This window comes from Myodes glareolus, chromosome 27, assembly GCF_982192425.1.
Source record: "Myodes glareolus chromosome 27, mMyoGla1.1, whole genome shotgun sequence".
NCBI classification, from domain to species: Eukaryota; Metazoa; Chordata; class Mammalia; order Rodentia; family Cricetidae; genus Myodes; species Myodes glareolus.
The window spans coordinates 24,954,421-24,967,300 of record NC_142052.1 but is presented as its reverse complement, the minus strand read 5'-3'; positions in this window follow the sequence as shown (position 1 = coordinate 24,967,300).

The following is a 12,880-nucleotide window of genomic DNA, read 5'->3' as shown; positions in this document are numbered from 1 at the left end:
ACCCCTGCCGCAGCCCTATCACAGGCTATTCTAGTCACATATCCAACCCCGTATCACTCCCTCTCCCCTCTCCACCCCTGCCGCAGCCCTATCACAGGCTATTCTAGTCACATATCCAACCCCGTATCACTCCCTCTCCCCTCTCCACCCCTGCCGCAGCCCTATCACAGGCTATTCTAGTCACATATCCAACCCCGTATCACTCCCTCTCCCCTCTCCACCCCTGCCGCAGCCCTATCACAGGCTATTCTAGTCACATATCCAACCCCGTATCACTCCCTCTCCCCTCTCCACCCCTGCCGCAGCCCTATCACAGGCTATTCTAGTCACATATCCAACCCCGTATCACTCCCTCTCCCCTCTCCACCCCTGCCGCAGCCCTATCACAGGCTATTCTAGTCACATATCCAACCCCGTATCACTCCCTCTCCCCTCTCCACCCCTGCCGCAGCCCTATCACAGGCTATTCTAGTCACATATCCAACCCCGTATCACTCCCTCTCCCCTCTCCACCCCTGCCGCAGCCCTATCACAGGCTATTCTAGTCACATATCCAACCCCGTATCACTCCCTCTCCCCCTCTCCACCCCTGCCGCAGCCCTATCACAGGCTATTCTAGTCACATATCCAACCCCGTATCACTCCCTCTCCCCTCTCCACCCCTGCCGCAGCCCTATCACAGGCTATTCTAGTCACATATCCAACCCCGTATCACTCCCTCTCCCCTCTCCACCCCCTGCCGCAGCCCTATCACAGGCTATTCTAGTCACATATCCAACCCCGTATCACTCCCTCTCCCCTCTCCACCCCTGCCGCAGCCCTATCACAGGCTATTCTAGTCACATATCCAACCCCGTATCACTCCCCTCTCCCCTCTCCACCCCTGCCGCAGCCCTATCACAGGCTATTCTAGTCACATATCCAACCCCGTATCACTCCCTCTCCCCTCTCCACCCCTGCTGCAGCCCTATCACAGGCTATTCTAGTCACATATCCAACCCTGTATCACTCCCTCTCCCCTCTCCACCCCTGCTGCAGCCCTATCACAGGCTATTCTAGTCACATATCCAACCCTGTATCACTCCCTCTCCCCTCTCCACCCCTGCCACAGCCCTATCACAGGCTATTCTAGTCACATATCCAACCCTGTATCACTTCCTCTCCCCTCTCCACCCCTGCCGCAGCCCTATCACAGGCTATTCTATTCACATATCCAACCCTGTATCACTCCCTCTCCCCTCTCCACCCCTGCCACAGCCCTATCACAGACTATTCTATTCACATATCCAACCCTGTATCACTCCCTCTCCCATCTCCACCCCTGCTGCAGCCCTATCACAGGCTATTCTAGTCACATATCCAACCCCACATCACTTCCTCTCCACTCTCCACCCCTGCTGCAGCCCATTTACGTAATGAAACTCTCTGCTTCTGCTCACTTAGCCCTTGCTTTTACAACTTTCCTATCAGCTTTCCTTGTTCTATGCCTCCCAAAGCAGCAGCAGCGTTATCGTTTTGTTGAGACAAGATCTTGCTGCATAGCCTGTCCAGTCTTGAACCTACTTAACAGTGTCTTGCTTTGCCCTCCCAAGTGCTCCTGTTAGAGATTCATATCACATCTTCATGTGTAATTTTTACAAATGGACTTTTACACATCTGGAACCAACACTGTCAAATAAAAAACTAGGGCTATAATTTTTACTTATCTATGGATCCTTCGATGGACTGTCTTCTTATATCTTAAGTCACAGACGGTAGCCCGTCCATCACAGTTCATGCTAGAGTACTGCTCAGTGTGTGTGCCCATGACTGGACATATCTGCCTCTGCCTAGTCTGAAACATCAACTTTTTCTGGGTTTTTCTCTGAAGCCCAAGTCCTTTGTGGGGCTGGGAAGGGTTCTGAAACAGGAAATGGTTCCACTGGAGGAGACGCTCCGGATGGCAGCACTTCCTGCTGCAGAGATCTCGTTAGCGCCGGGTCCATCATCCGTGAGCCACTCCTTCAAAGAGAGGCACTCTTCAGCAAGACATGGCTTCCTCCTAAAGAGCAGCCATTAAGAGTGACCTGCTGCTTTTAACTCCCTAACCAAACGGGATCATTACACACACATCTGATGGCCATCCTCATTTCAACTGACTTCTGGTTTGAGTCTGATAATCAAAGTGTTCAAAACTTCATGTGTGCTTGAAAGTGGTCTTAGACCTGGCACTGCCATGCCCAAATCCACGAGGTCCCCGCACAAGCCAACAAGGACACCGAGTCCTATATGTAAAAGCAAAGAGCCTTTATTTTAATCACGTTTGCAAACTCGGTCTCTCCGTATGTCCTACATATTGGAATAACCAGAGAGCCCCAAGCTCAATTAGAATTGGGTTTTTATAGTAGTAAAGGTGGGGATGATGGGTCTTTGAGGTTTAGGACCCCTGATTGGCTGACATTTGTCTAGGAGTGTCCTGGTGAGGTACGCTGGCAGACTATCCTATCCACAGTGGTTGGAATGTTAGATATTTCCTTTAAATGGTCTGTTCTTGGGGTGGGGCTGGCTGGGTACTTATGGTTCCTCTTGCAACCAGGCATTGCCTTAGGATAAACTACTGAGACTCAAACCTCTTATTAATTCATCGAGAGCCAAGTTCTACTCTGGCGGGTGATAATGGTTGGAAATAAGGAACTTCTTTTGGGTGACCTGTTCATACGTAGCTTATCATGGCTAGCCCCCACAACACTGTCCTATGAGAGACTGCTAAATTGTAAGATTCAGAAGAGGTGCCATTTGTGAGCAGTTGACGTCTTAACTACTCAAAATATCTTCTTGAAGCACATTCTGTTTTCAGTCTGTGGACAGTAGAGGTGAAAGAACACACATAACGGTCGCCTTGAAGTTATTTTTGGTGCCTTTATTCCATTTAGTTTAAGGTCTTTCACATCTTATTGTTCTTTCCTCCCTTACTATCACCCCACATTATCCCCCGCCTGGACTAGAGCATTAGATGTTCACAAGTCTCTAGAGACTTCTCATTCACCACCGTCATGTCATCAGCTCAATTATGTAGGGTGCTCACTGATCAATTTTAGAAGCACCATTGTGAGACAACCAAGAGATCTGTTCGGGAACCTTTCTCAGTCGTCCCTACGGTTTAATTCTAAACTCTTGAACTCCGTCCCCATCACATTATTGCTCCGCTTCCCATTTATTCTCCTACTTTCTCCAATGCCATCTTATTTCCTTTTCACTAGTTGTGTGTGTGTGTGTGTGTGTGTGTGTGTGTGTGTGTGTGTGTGCATGCATGCATGCTTACATATGTGGGGGACTGCATATGCAGGTACATATATGTGTAAGGTTGGAAGTGCATGTGTGTGCACATGCGTATAGAGGCCCAAGATGTCTTCCTCTATTTGGTAGATTGAAGCAAGGTCTCTGGCTGAACCCCGAGCTCGGTCCTTTCCACTCATCTGGCTAGCCTGTTTGTACTAGGGACTCTGTCTCTGCTTTCTATGTGCTAGGATTACAGGTGGGTTGCCACACCCACCTGGATTTAATGTGGGTTTTGAAGAGACAGATTCTGGTCCTTCTGTCTACCTGGCAATGGGTTTCTCTGCCAAGCCATCTCCCCAGCCATAGTGCATTCTACAGTGTCATCTTTATACTCCTGTTAGCATTAGTCACGATGTCCAAGTGACAGAGCACCTCATGCCCTTCAGCAGATGGACAAATCTTGATAGTTACAGTGCAACATTATCCAATGGCTTGAAATACAGAGTTCTGGGAGAGACAGCTAAATGGTTAAAAGCACTGGCTGCTCCTCTAGAGGATCCAGGTCCAATTCCCAGCACCCACATGGCATTTCACAGCTGTTCAGACGGATCCAGTTCCAGAGACTCATTGCAGCAGGAATGTATGTGGTGCACCTATGTGTGCAAGCAGGCAAAATACCCCTACACATTAAATAGATAAATTAATGAATGAATAGATAAATAACAGAGTTCTAATACAAGCTTTTGAAAACATTTTGCTATGTAAAGGAATCCAGATACAAAAATATTGTATGGTGTCATTTATACTAAACATGCAGAGATGTCTTTTTCACAGACATAACGAAGAATGGTGGTTGTTGATTCTTTAAAGGAGGAGTAAGTGGGGTGTTAATACTTAATAGTTACAGAGTCACCTTAAGATAATGAAAAATTAGGGAGAATGCTGGTGATGGGTTACCCTTGGATATACTTAATGTCACTGAAGTGTGTGCAAAGAATGGTTTAAACTGTAAGTGTTGTATCATATTGTATTTTCTACGCAAAAATTGTCCCAATGCACGCTCTCAAAATTCCACCACTGGACATCAAAGTTGATCATTCATGCTACATGCTTACAGTTCCAGTCAGTTTTTCAACCTCCTGCTTTTTGTGGTGTGTCTTAGTCACTATTCTGATGCTGTGAAGAGACACTGTGATCAAGGTAGCACTTATAAAAGAAATCATTTAATGATTACAATTTCAGAGGTTAGTCCATTAGCACCATGGTGAGGAGTATGTTGGCATGCTTGGCTCTGAAGCAGTAGCTGAGAACTGAACTACATCCTGATCTGCAGGCTGGGGTGGGGGGAATGGAGAGAAAGAGGGGGGGGAGGGAGGGAGGGAGGGAGGGAGGGAGGGAGGGAGGGAGGGAGGGAGGGAGGGAGAGAGAGGAGGGAGAGAGGGGGGGGGAGAGAGAGAGAGGGAGAGAAGAGAGAAGAGAACCTGGCATGGGCTTTTGAAACTTGAAAGTCCATCCCCTTTGACACACTTCTTCCAACAAGGCCACACCTACTCCAACAATATCACACCTTTATGCCCTATGGGGGCCATTCTTACTAAAACCACTATACCTACAACCTGGTTAGATATTTGAAGGAAGGTTCTACTATGGGAGATTAAAGATTCAAAATGAGACTATGCAAAAGACTGAAAAAGTTAACAAAAGCCACGTATCTAAGAATTTTAATCTATCTGTGAAAGATCACGGTGCCAAGGAGGAGCAGCCAGAGAACAAATAAACGGATACATAGTATCCAAAATGAAAATTCGGGAGAATGTCTGGGAACTCAGGGAAACCTAAAAAGTGGACTGTAAACTAAAGAGATGAGGAAAACATGAGAAAAGGCAAAAACACAGGAGTACAGCATCATCCATACAGTCGTGAAAGGCAGAAAGTGAAGTGACCGCCACAACTCATGGTCTCTTAGAGACTGCAGGAAGTGCCCTACCTTATCTCTAAGAGTCACAGGAAGCCCCTACCCTGTACTAGGACTGTAACCTAGCCACCAACTATGCTTGTTAAGGGATAGATAGCCGTGTTGGTAAAATTAATTAAAAATCATTAAGATGATTAAGACAACACCAGGATGGGGATTATTTTGAAAAGAAGGAAGAGCACCTGTCAGAAAAAGGTCACCTGCAGATATCTAAGGGTGGTAAGCTAAGGGGTGTTCACTATGTTACTATCAATGGGAGGAACTTTTCCCAATACTGTGCCCAAATTCCTGACAAAGGTACCTTGAGGGAGGTCAGCCCGCCATGCTAAGGCAAGCCGGACAGCAGACATCGCTGCCTGGGAGTTACAAGTGGCTCATGGATTTTCCTCATCTTGGCTGCTGACCAGGAAGCAAAAAGCTTGAGAAAGAACCACACTAGAACCCTCACTCCCTACCCTGGGGACTCCATCTGCCGGCTAGGTCCCATGTTCCTCAATCTTCCAAAGCAATCTCCTCTACAGGGAGTAGACGTTAAACGCCTGAGTCTGGGAGGAGACTTCCCACATTCAAACCTTAGCACTATTCTGTCGCCTCTGCATGGAAAGTTTCAACGATGTATATTTTAATAGCCATCTTTTCCTTGTTGAGAAAAAATGCAAGGTTAATTAAAAGACCTCAGGTTAGAAAGCAGACACTACAGAAGCACAAAGCAGTACGTATTATATTTGTCATTTTGAACAAGTAACTGGCTTCACTTCCATCTCAGCTCTCCAATTCAGAAAATGAAAAAGAAAGATTCCCTGGTTTCCAATATGCCTGGAGCTCCTGTGTTAATTACTTTTCTATGCTGCGATAAGAACACCATGGCCAATGCTGCTTACAGAAATAAGGGTTTATTTGGGCTTACAGTTCCAGAGGGACTGGGGCCGATCACCTGCAAGGTGGGGAAGCAGGGCAGCAGGCCGCCATGCTGGAGCAGCAAGCTGAGACCTCACATCCTAAACAGCAAAGCACAAAGCCAAGAGGGCAAGCTTAAAATGATGCAAGCCTCTCAACTCTCACAGCCTGTCTCCAGTGACTTTCTCCAGCAAGGTGTCCTCAGACAGACCCACCAACTGGGGATCCGAATGCCGAATGCCGGAGACTACGGGAATGTTTCTCCTCCAAACCATCGCAGCTGCAGCTTCCATGAGAGTCCCGAAACTGCAACGGAAAAGAATACCACACTGAAGAGGCGCTCTCCACAGCACTCGCCCTGCAATGAGAACCAGAGAAATGTCAAACTCAAAGGACCCTTTAGGGTTATGGTACTTTAGCAGCTCACAGGGCCGGTCCTTGAAACTGGCTTTATCCTATGGAAATAGTAATTTAGAATCAGAAGATAGATGGAAATGAGCTTCTAAATATGCACATATCTGCACACCTGCATCGAGAGTGAGAGAGAGAGAGAGAGAGAGAGAGAGAGAATATGAAGCCTCTGAAGTTTCTTTGAGATAAGTGAAGCAAGTAAAAGATAGGTCAGCTTCTTGTACTGTAACCTTAAGAAAAAGAAGCAATACCTGTGAAGTCTTAAAACACCCCAAACACTGAACAATTGCCAGAATACTTGTTACCTGAGTTTCAGACCCCTTCATTCTCCTTCTTAAATATTCTTAAAGACAAACAAGGACAAAGAAACACACACGTGGGTGCAGTGTAACCCTCCAATAATCAAACTGACTGAAACAGCTTTAACTCTGAGCATTAGCGAGGGACAAAGCGGAAGCCACGGAAGTACCCTGCTGGTGAGAACATATTTGGCAGGTTGTCTGCAGTGATAGTCACTTGTATTTTAATAAATACAGCTTGCCTGAAGATCAGAACGCAAAACAGCCACACTAGTCAGCCGTACAGACCAGGTAGTGGTGGCACACACCTTTAGTCCCAGCAGCCACACTGGTTAGCCATGAAGGCCAGGTGGTGGTGGTGCACACCTTCAATATCAACACTAGAGAGGAATAGAAGATGGGAGGAGACGGGAATTTGTTCTCTTTCAGTCTGAAGAGTTCTTAAGAGGTAAGAGCTCTCCAGTGGCATGACTGCTTTGCTTTTCTGATCTTCAGGTTGAACCCCAATATCTGTCTCTGGGTTTTTATTATTGGTGCTACAGTTATCTGGGTTGGCACTGATGCAGACACGAAGACACGAATGTCAGAGCTTGCGGCTAGCACATCCACCCCGGGAAATGTCCTTAAAGAAGACGTAGGCAGGAGGTGATGTGTGAGGACAGATGACTGCCTCAGCATGCATTATGGGTTACCAAACAATAAAGAAACAGCCTAAATACCGGCAAGAGGGAAATCTATGTTATATTTACATAAGTAAAATACTATAGAACCTCCAAAAATTACAAAACGCCAACCCAGGAGAGGAGAGTCAGCCTAATGTACTGTATAACGTGAATGGGTTTGCACCCCGGGTTGCTAATTAGAGACTTCTGACCTGTGCAGAGAATGTCTGGAAGGCCAATGGGGGAGTACCGACTGATCGTTTTCTTCTCTGTGCTTCCCTGGTTTCCCAAAATTCCCATCACTATTATTTCACTGTTTAGAAAAGCAATTAAAGATACAATGCCAATAATTTTATGGAGAAACTAATAATAATGGAGCATGAAGGGCATGTAAATGAGAAAAACCTTGGGAAACTTTTTCCTTCGATGCCGAGGCCATTATTACCCATCACCGAATGTTACAAATGCCTTTGTTAAACACTTGCCTCCTCGGTCACCTTCTAATTAAAATGGTGATAGGTGAGTTCCTATTATAGATGATGAAGTAATTTATAGCAACACTGGATACTGGGTCTTTACAGACGAATGAGCATCTCCTTAGATGCACATTAGCAGTTTAGGCCTACATCGGCTTTTTAGGGATGTTATTTAGTATGCCATAAAAGTAATTTAAGTATCACCACCTAATAATTGAAAGATAAGTCTCTCTGGGTTCTGCTTAACTCTTACTTCCCCATATACAAAGCTGTCTGTTTCCTGCCCTGTCTTTTTAATCAAGTCGGGCCAGAATTAAAATGTAAAGCTTCATTGTCAGCGTCGTTACATCTACCTCTTATGCCTGTCACCTCACAACCTCAGCCCTGCTGCTCCTCCCCAGTTCCCTTAGCACCAACTAGAGAACCAGGGTCGTAAAGGGATTGTGATGAAAATGCAATGAGTTTTTCTCTGTACCTCCAGCTCCCAAATAATGACACGGAGACTTATTAGTTATGAGTGCTCAGCCATAGTTTAGGCTTGTTCTCAACTAGCTCTTAAAAGTTAAATGAACCCATTTATATTAATCTATGTTGTGTGGCGTAGTGTTACGTCATCTCTGGACTGCTAATCCTGCTTTCTCGGCCTCTGGCTGGTGGCTCAACTTTCCCCATATCCTCTCTCTCCACGGAAGTCCCGCCTATTCTCTCCTGTCTTGCTATTGGCCATTAAGTTCTTTGCTACACCAATCACAGAAATACATCTTCATGCAGTACACAATATCCCATAGCAGAGAACTTTTCAAATGAGTGAGAAAGTAGGTGACCAGACAAGAACAAATGAGAAGGGTTCTTTGTAAGTGTGTAATGACCCTCTGACCTACGGGTGTTAGTTCTGCTCTCAGCCCCACTTATCCCCGTATCTATAATGAGAACTCAAGCCGGTTCATGGCAGCCCTGGCCAGTCACCTGTATTTGGGAGAACAACCCTGTGAATGCAAACATGCCACTCAGAAGCTGCAAAACTGCCACCGTGGGCTAGGTCTCAGGTGACCGGAGTGGTCATAGCTAAGATTCCCTCCCAGAATGGACGTCAGTTTTTACCTCTTACAGGGACAAGGAAGAAATGTCTGATTACTTTTGCGTATGTTTTGGGTTTTTTTCATACATTGATAGAAAACGTCATTAGTTTTTGTGATCTCACCCATGTAGATAAGACTTTACATATTTAGTATATAACTCTCGTACTAATGAAAACAAAAGTAAGTTCAATATTTCTAGACCAATGTGGCTGTTAATTTCTGTAATACCAACTCAACATAGAAAATTAGGATACTTTTTTTCCAAGGCTGACAACATAGTTTAAGTTTCAAAAAAATTTATATATATATATATATATATATATATATATATGTATGTATTACATAAGTATAATGTAGTATACATAAATATAATGTAATATGCATATTATATTAAAAGACCAGGAATAGCAATATATTATGCAGCAAGAGTAGCAACAGCTTGTTTGGGCTCTGCAGCTATTTCAACAAATTTCTACTGACATCCAACATATTCTATTTTAAAAAAAAAGATAAAAATATCCCAGAGGACAGCACAGTTCTGTTGCTGTTGTTTATGTCTTTCTGTGGTGATAATTTCATTTTGTCAATGAACTAGTGAGCCAGGCACGAAGATCCCAGAGCCTATCGAGAATGCAGCTAAGCATCCACTGAATCCGGAAACCTAAGTCTGTGTGTCGCCATGGCCACGACATCACTGTTGATAAAAGTGTTTCTAAACAGGTATACACATCTGTAATTGTGCTTTTCTACAATGAGGTTTATGTTTGCTCTGACAGACTTCATGTGAAGTCGGCAATGGGCTCTGTTCCAAACTTCTGTGGAGCCTTTGTGTGCCTGGTTAGCTCCTATCTGTGCCTTTTCTAGAGATGCTCGGGAGCACTGAAAGCGTGTACTCAATCTAAACTTATTGGTCTGCAGGTGGGAGCCTGGCTTTGCTGTTGTTTTTAAGTCCACAGATCATCTGAGAGAAGTGGTTTTCAGACCTGATCATGTATCAGAAACGCCTGGGAGGGGTATTACAATTCTGAGCTTCAGTCCCAAGATGAGCCTTTCTAGCAAGGTCTCGCATTCTGGAACTCGTGCTTTGGGAATCACTGACTTAGAGGGAGATCTGGATGACAGCCGTCCTTGGCTTGCTGTGATCTTCATCGCAAAGGGAATCCAATGGGCCCCATCGACATTGCTGTAGAGATGTACGCAGACAACAGTCTGAAGACTGTAAGGGATGGTGTAGGCACAAGCCTGGTGACACCCTACGCCTTGGGCGTCCTGGAGATTAAATGGGGAGACTTCTAGAACACCACGGGCGACATGGACGGCACCATCATGAAGCCAGCAGCATCAGCCCAGCAGTAGGAGCAGAAGTGATGCGTTCTGTAAAGGAAACTGGACCTCACAGGGACGAGAAGGCACCATCTTGTAGACGTGGCAAAAGTAAGCAAAGTGACAGAAGGTGGGAGTGTCCAAGGAGGTACCAGTGGCTATTCAAAACCCTACAATGAAACTCAAAAGGCTGACACTATTCATGCATTGTAATCACCCAAAATAGACCTTCGGTGACGGTTCTCAAACAGCCACTGCGGAGAACTAATTATGCCTCTCATAAATAGGTTAGTGGGGGGTATGCATGTAGACAGAAACCTCGATCTATAATACGATTTAGGAGCTGATATAATCAGTGCATAGTAAGAGTCCAAAGAAGAAAGGCCATCTTAAGGTTCCTGTGTCGCTGTAGTAGAATGCCTAAGGCTGGCTTCATTCCAACAACTGAAGGTCGCATGTCCATGGTTCCAGATCCTGAGAAGTCCCCTATACCAACGCAGAAAGGGCATGTGCCAAGACCCTGCATGCTGCCTCATCCCATGGTGGACTGAGAAGGGCAAACAGTGCACATGCAAGAAAGGACATCTCCCTTTTATTGGGCATCTATCCTGATAGATTATCTGTGGTGACGGCATTGTCTACTCCTGAGAGCACAGCTTTCAGGAGTTTGAGAGGGATGTTGAGGTTGGAGAGACTCAGCTGTTAAACAATAGGCTCCAAACCAAACATATCAGGAAAAGGGATATCCAATCCACATAGTGGGGTAGATGTGACCTAGACAATGACCTTGGAAGGATACGTACTGTTCACTAGATTCCAGAGGACATGATGAGTGGCCAGCAGGACTCTTAGACAACCGACATTTCTCCAAAGAAGCGGTATGTGGGTCAAACGCCTTCAATGTTTCAAAGAGCCGTCTGCTTACAGATCCGTCTCAGCAACAGAGAAACAGTAACCCAAATAGCACGGAGTGAAGAGAGATGGCACTGCAGGGGACCGCCTCGGCAGCAAGAGCACCAGTGTGAACGGCCAAGCACTGCCCACGGGTGGTGACCACTGCAGGGGACCGCCTCGGCAGCAAGAGCACCAGTGTGAATGGCCAAGCACTGCCCACGGGTGGTGACCAGAGCTTCAGCTCCGTCCTGCAGAGAGGCCGAAGTTCTTCTTCGTCAGCATTGACAACATCTGACATTGGTTAAAACCTGAGCTACTGGGTGCACCTGTGAGAGATCTTTCTTGATTGGATCTTTTGGGTTGGAAGACCACCTTAAATCTGGACCACACGTGCTGCTGGCAGGCTGTATAAAGGAAAATGATGGCGGAAGCTTTTGCCCTTTGCCTGCTTGCCCTCGCTCTCACTGGCAAGGCCACTCCTTCACTGGCATTAGAGCGTGCTTCTTCAGGATTCTGGTCTATACTGAAGACCATCCGAAACATCCAGCCGAATGGACTAAACCACTCCTGGGTTCTTGGCCTTCTTGTCAGGAGACAGCATTGATGACTGGACCCCAGCCTGCAAGCCCTTCTAATAAATTCCCATATATATATATCTGATCATTCGATCAGTTCTGTTTCTCTGGAGAACCCTGACTAACACGAAAGTCTTCATTCTAAATTCAGGATATTCAAGACATGGTTGCACTGAAGGAAATGGGGGTCAGTGTCTGTTGTGGACTAGGCAGAGGTACTGGGCCTCTCCTCTCTAGCAATCTTAAAACAGAAATGAAATGTAAGACAAGCATCATCTCTGGTGCATGGCTTAGGATACCCTTCAAGAAAGTTTGGAGACGGACAAAGGTTCTCACCAATAAGCTTTTCCGAGGTCTGTCTTTCGGGATTTATATCATGTCCATGGCAATGTTTAAACACAGAAGAGATGGGTGTTAAGAGATGGGAGAGGAGGGTAAGCGGAGATCTTTAGAGAAAAAGAACCAAGAAAGAAGTTAAATTAAAAGCTTTTCATCACCAGAAATTCTTAGATGGTCTGACTAGTTTCCGCTGGATAGTTTATGTTTGGAGAATGCCGAGGCTAAGCGGTATGTGCAATGTTGGTACTGTAAAATATTCCTACTGTAATGACTCAGAACTCCTCCCAGCCTCTCCACATGCCAGAACCCTCACACCAGCTCCGCTCTCACAGGACAGCGTTGGAGATGGAGAAGGTGAAGGAAACAGGATGGGGAAGTTCTGTCCCCAGCACAGAGTGTTCACAGTGACTTGTGGGATTATGGGAGCGGCCTGTGGATTAACACGCGCTGCAGTCTATCTACAGCTGCGACAACTTTCACATTCTTTCCAGTGTTTGACCTGCAGTAATAGAACTTGGGAGTGACAGACATGGCGTTACCTGATGAACAGGTCCTCACCTCCCCTGCCTCCCAAGAGACTCAGGAACACCTAGGGTCATGACCAGCCTTGGCTCTCACTGATGCTGAGGTAGAAATTCTCTCAGATTTTGAAGCTAATGAAATTATCTTTAGATCTGAATGATCTCAGACAT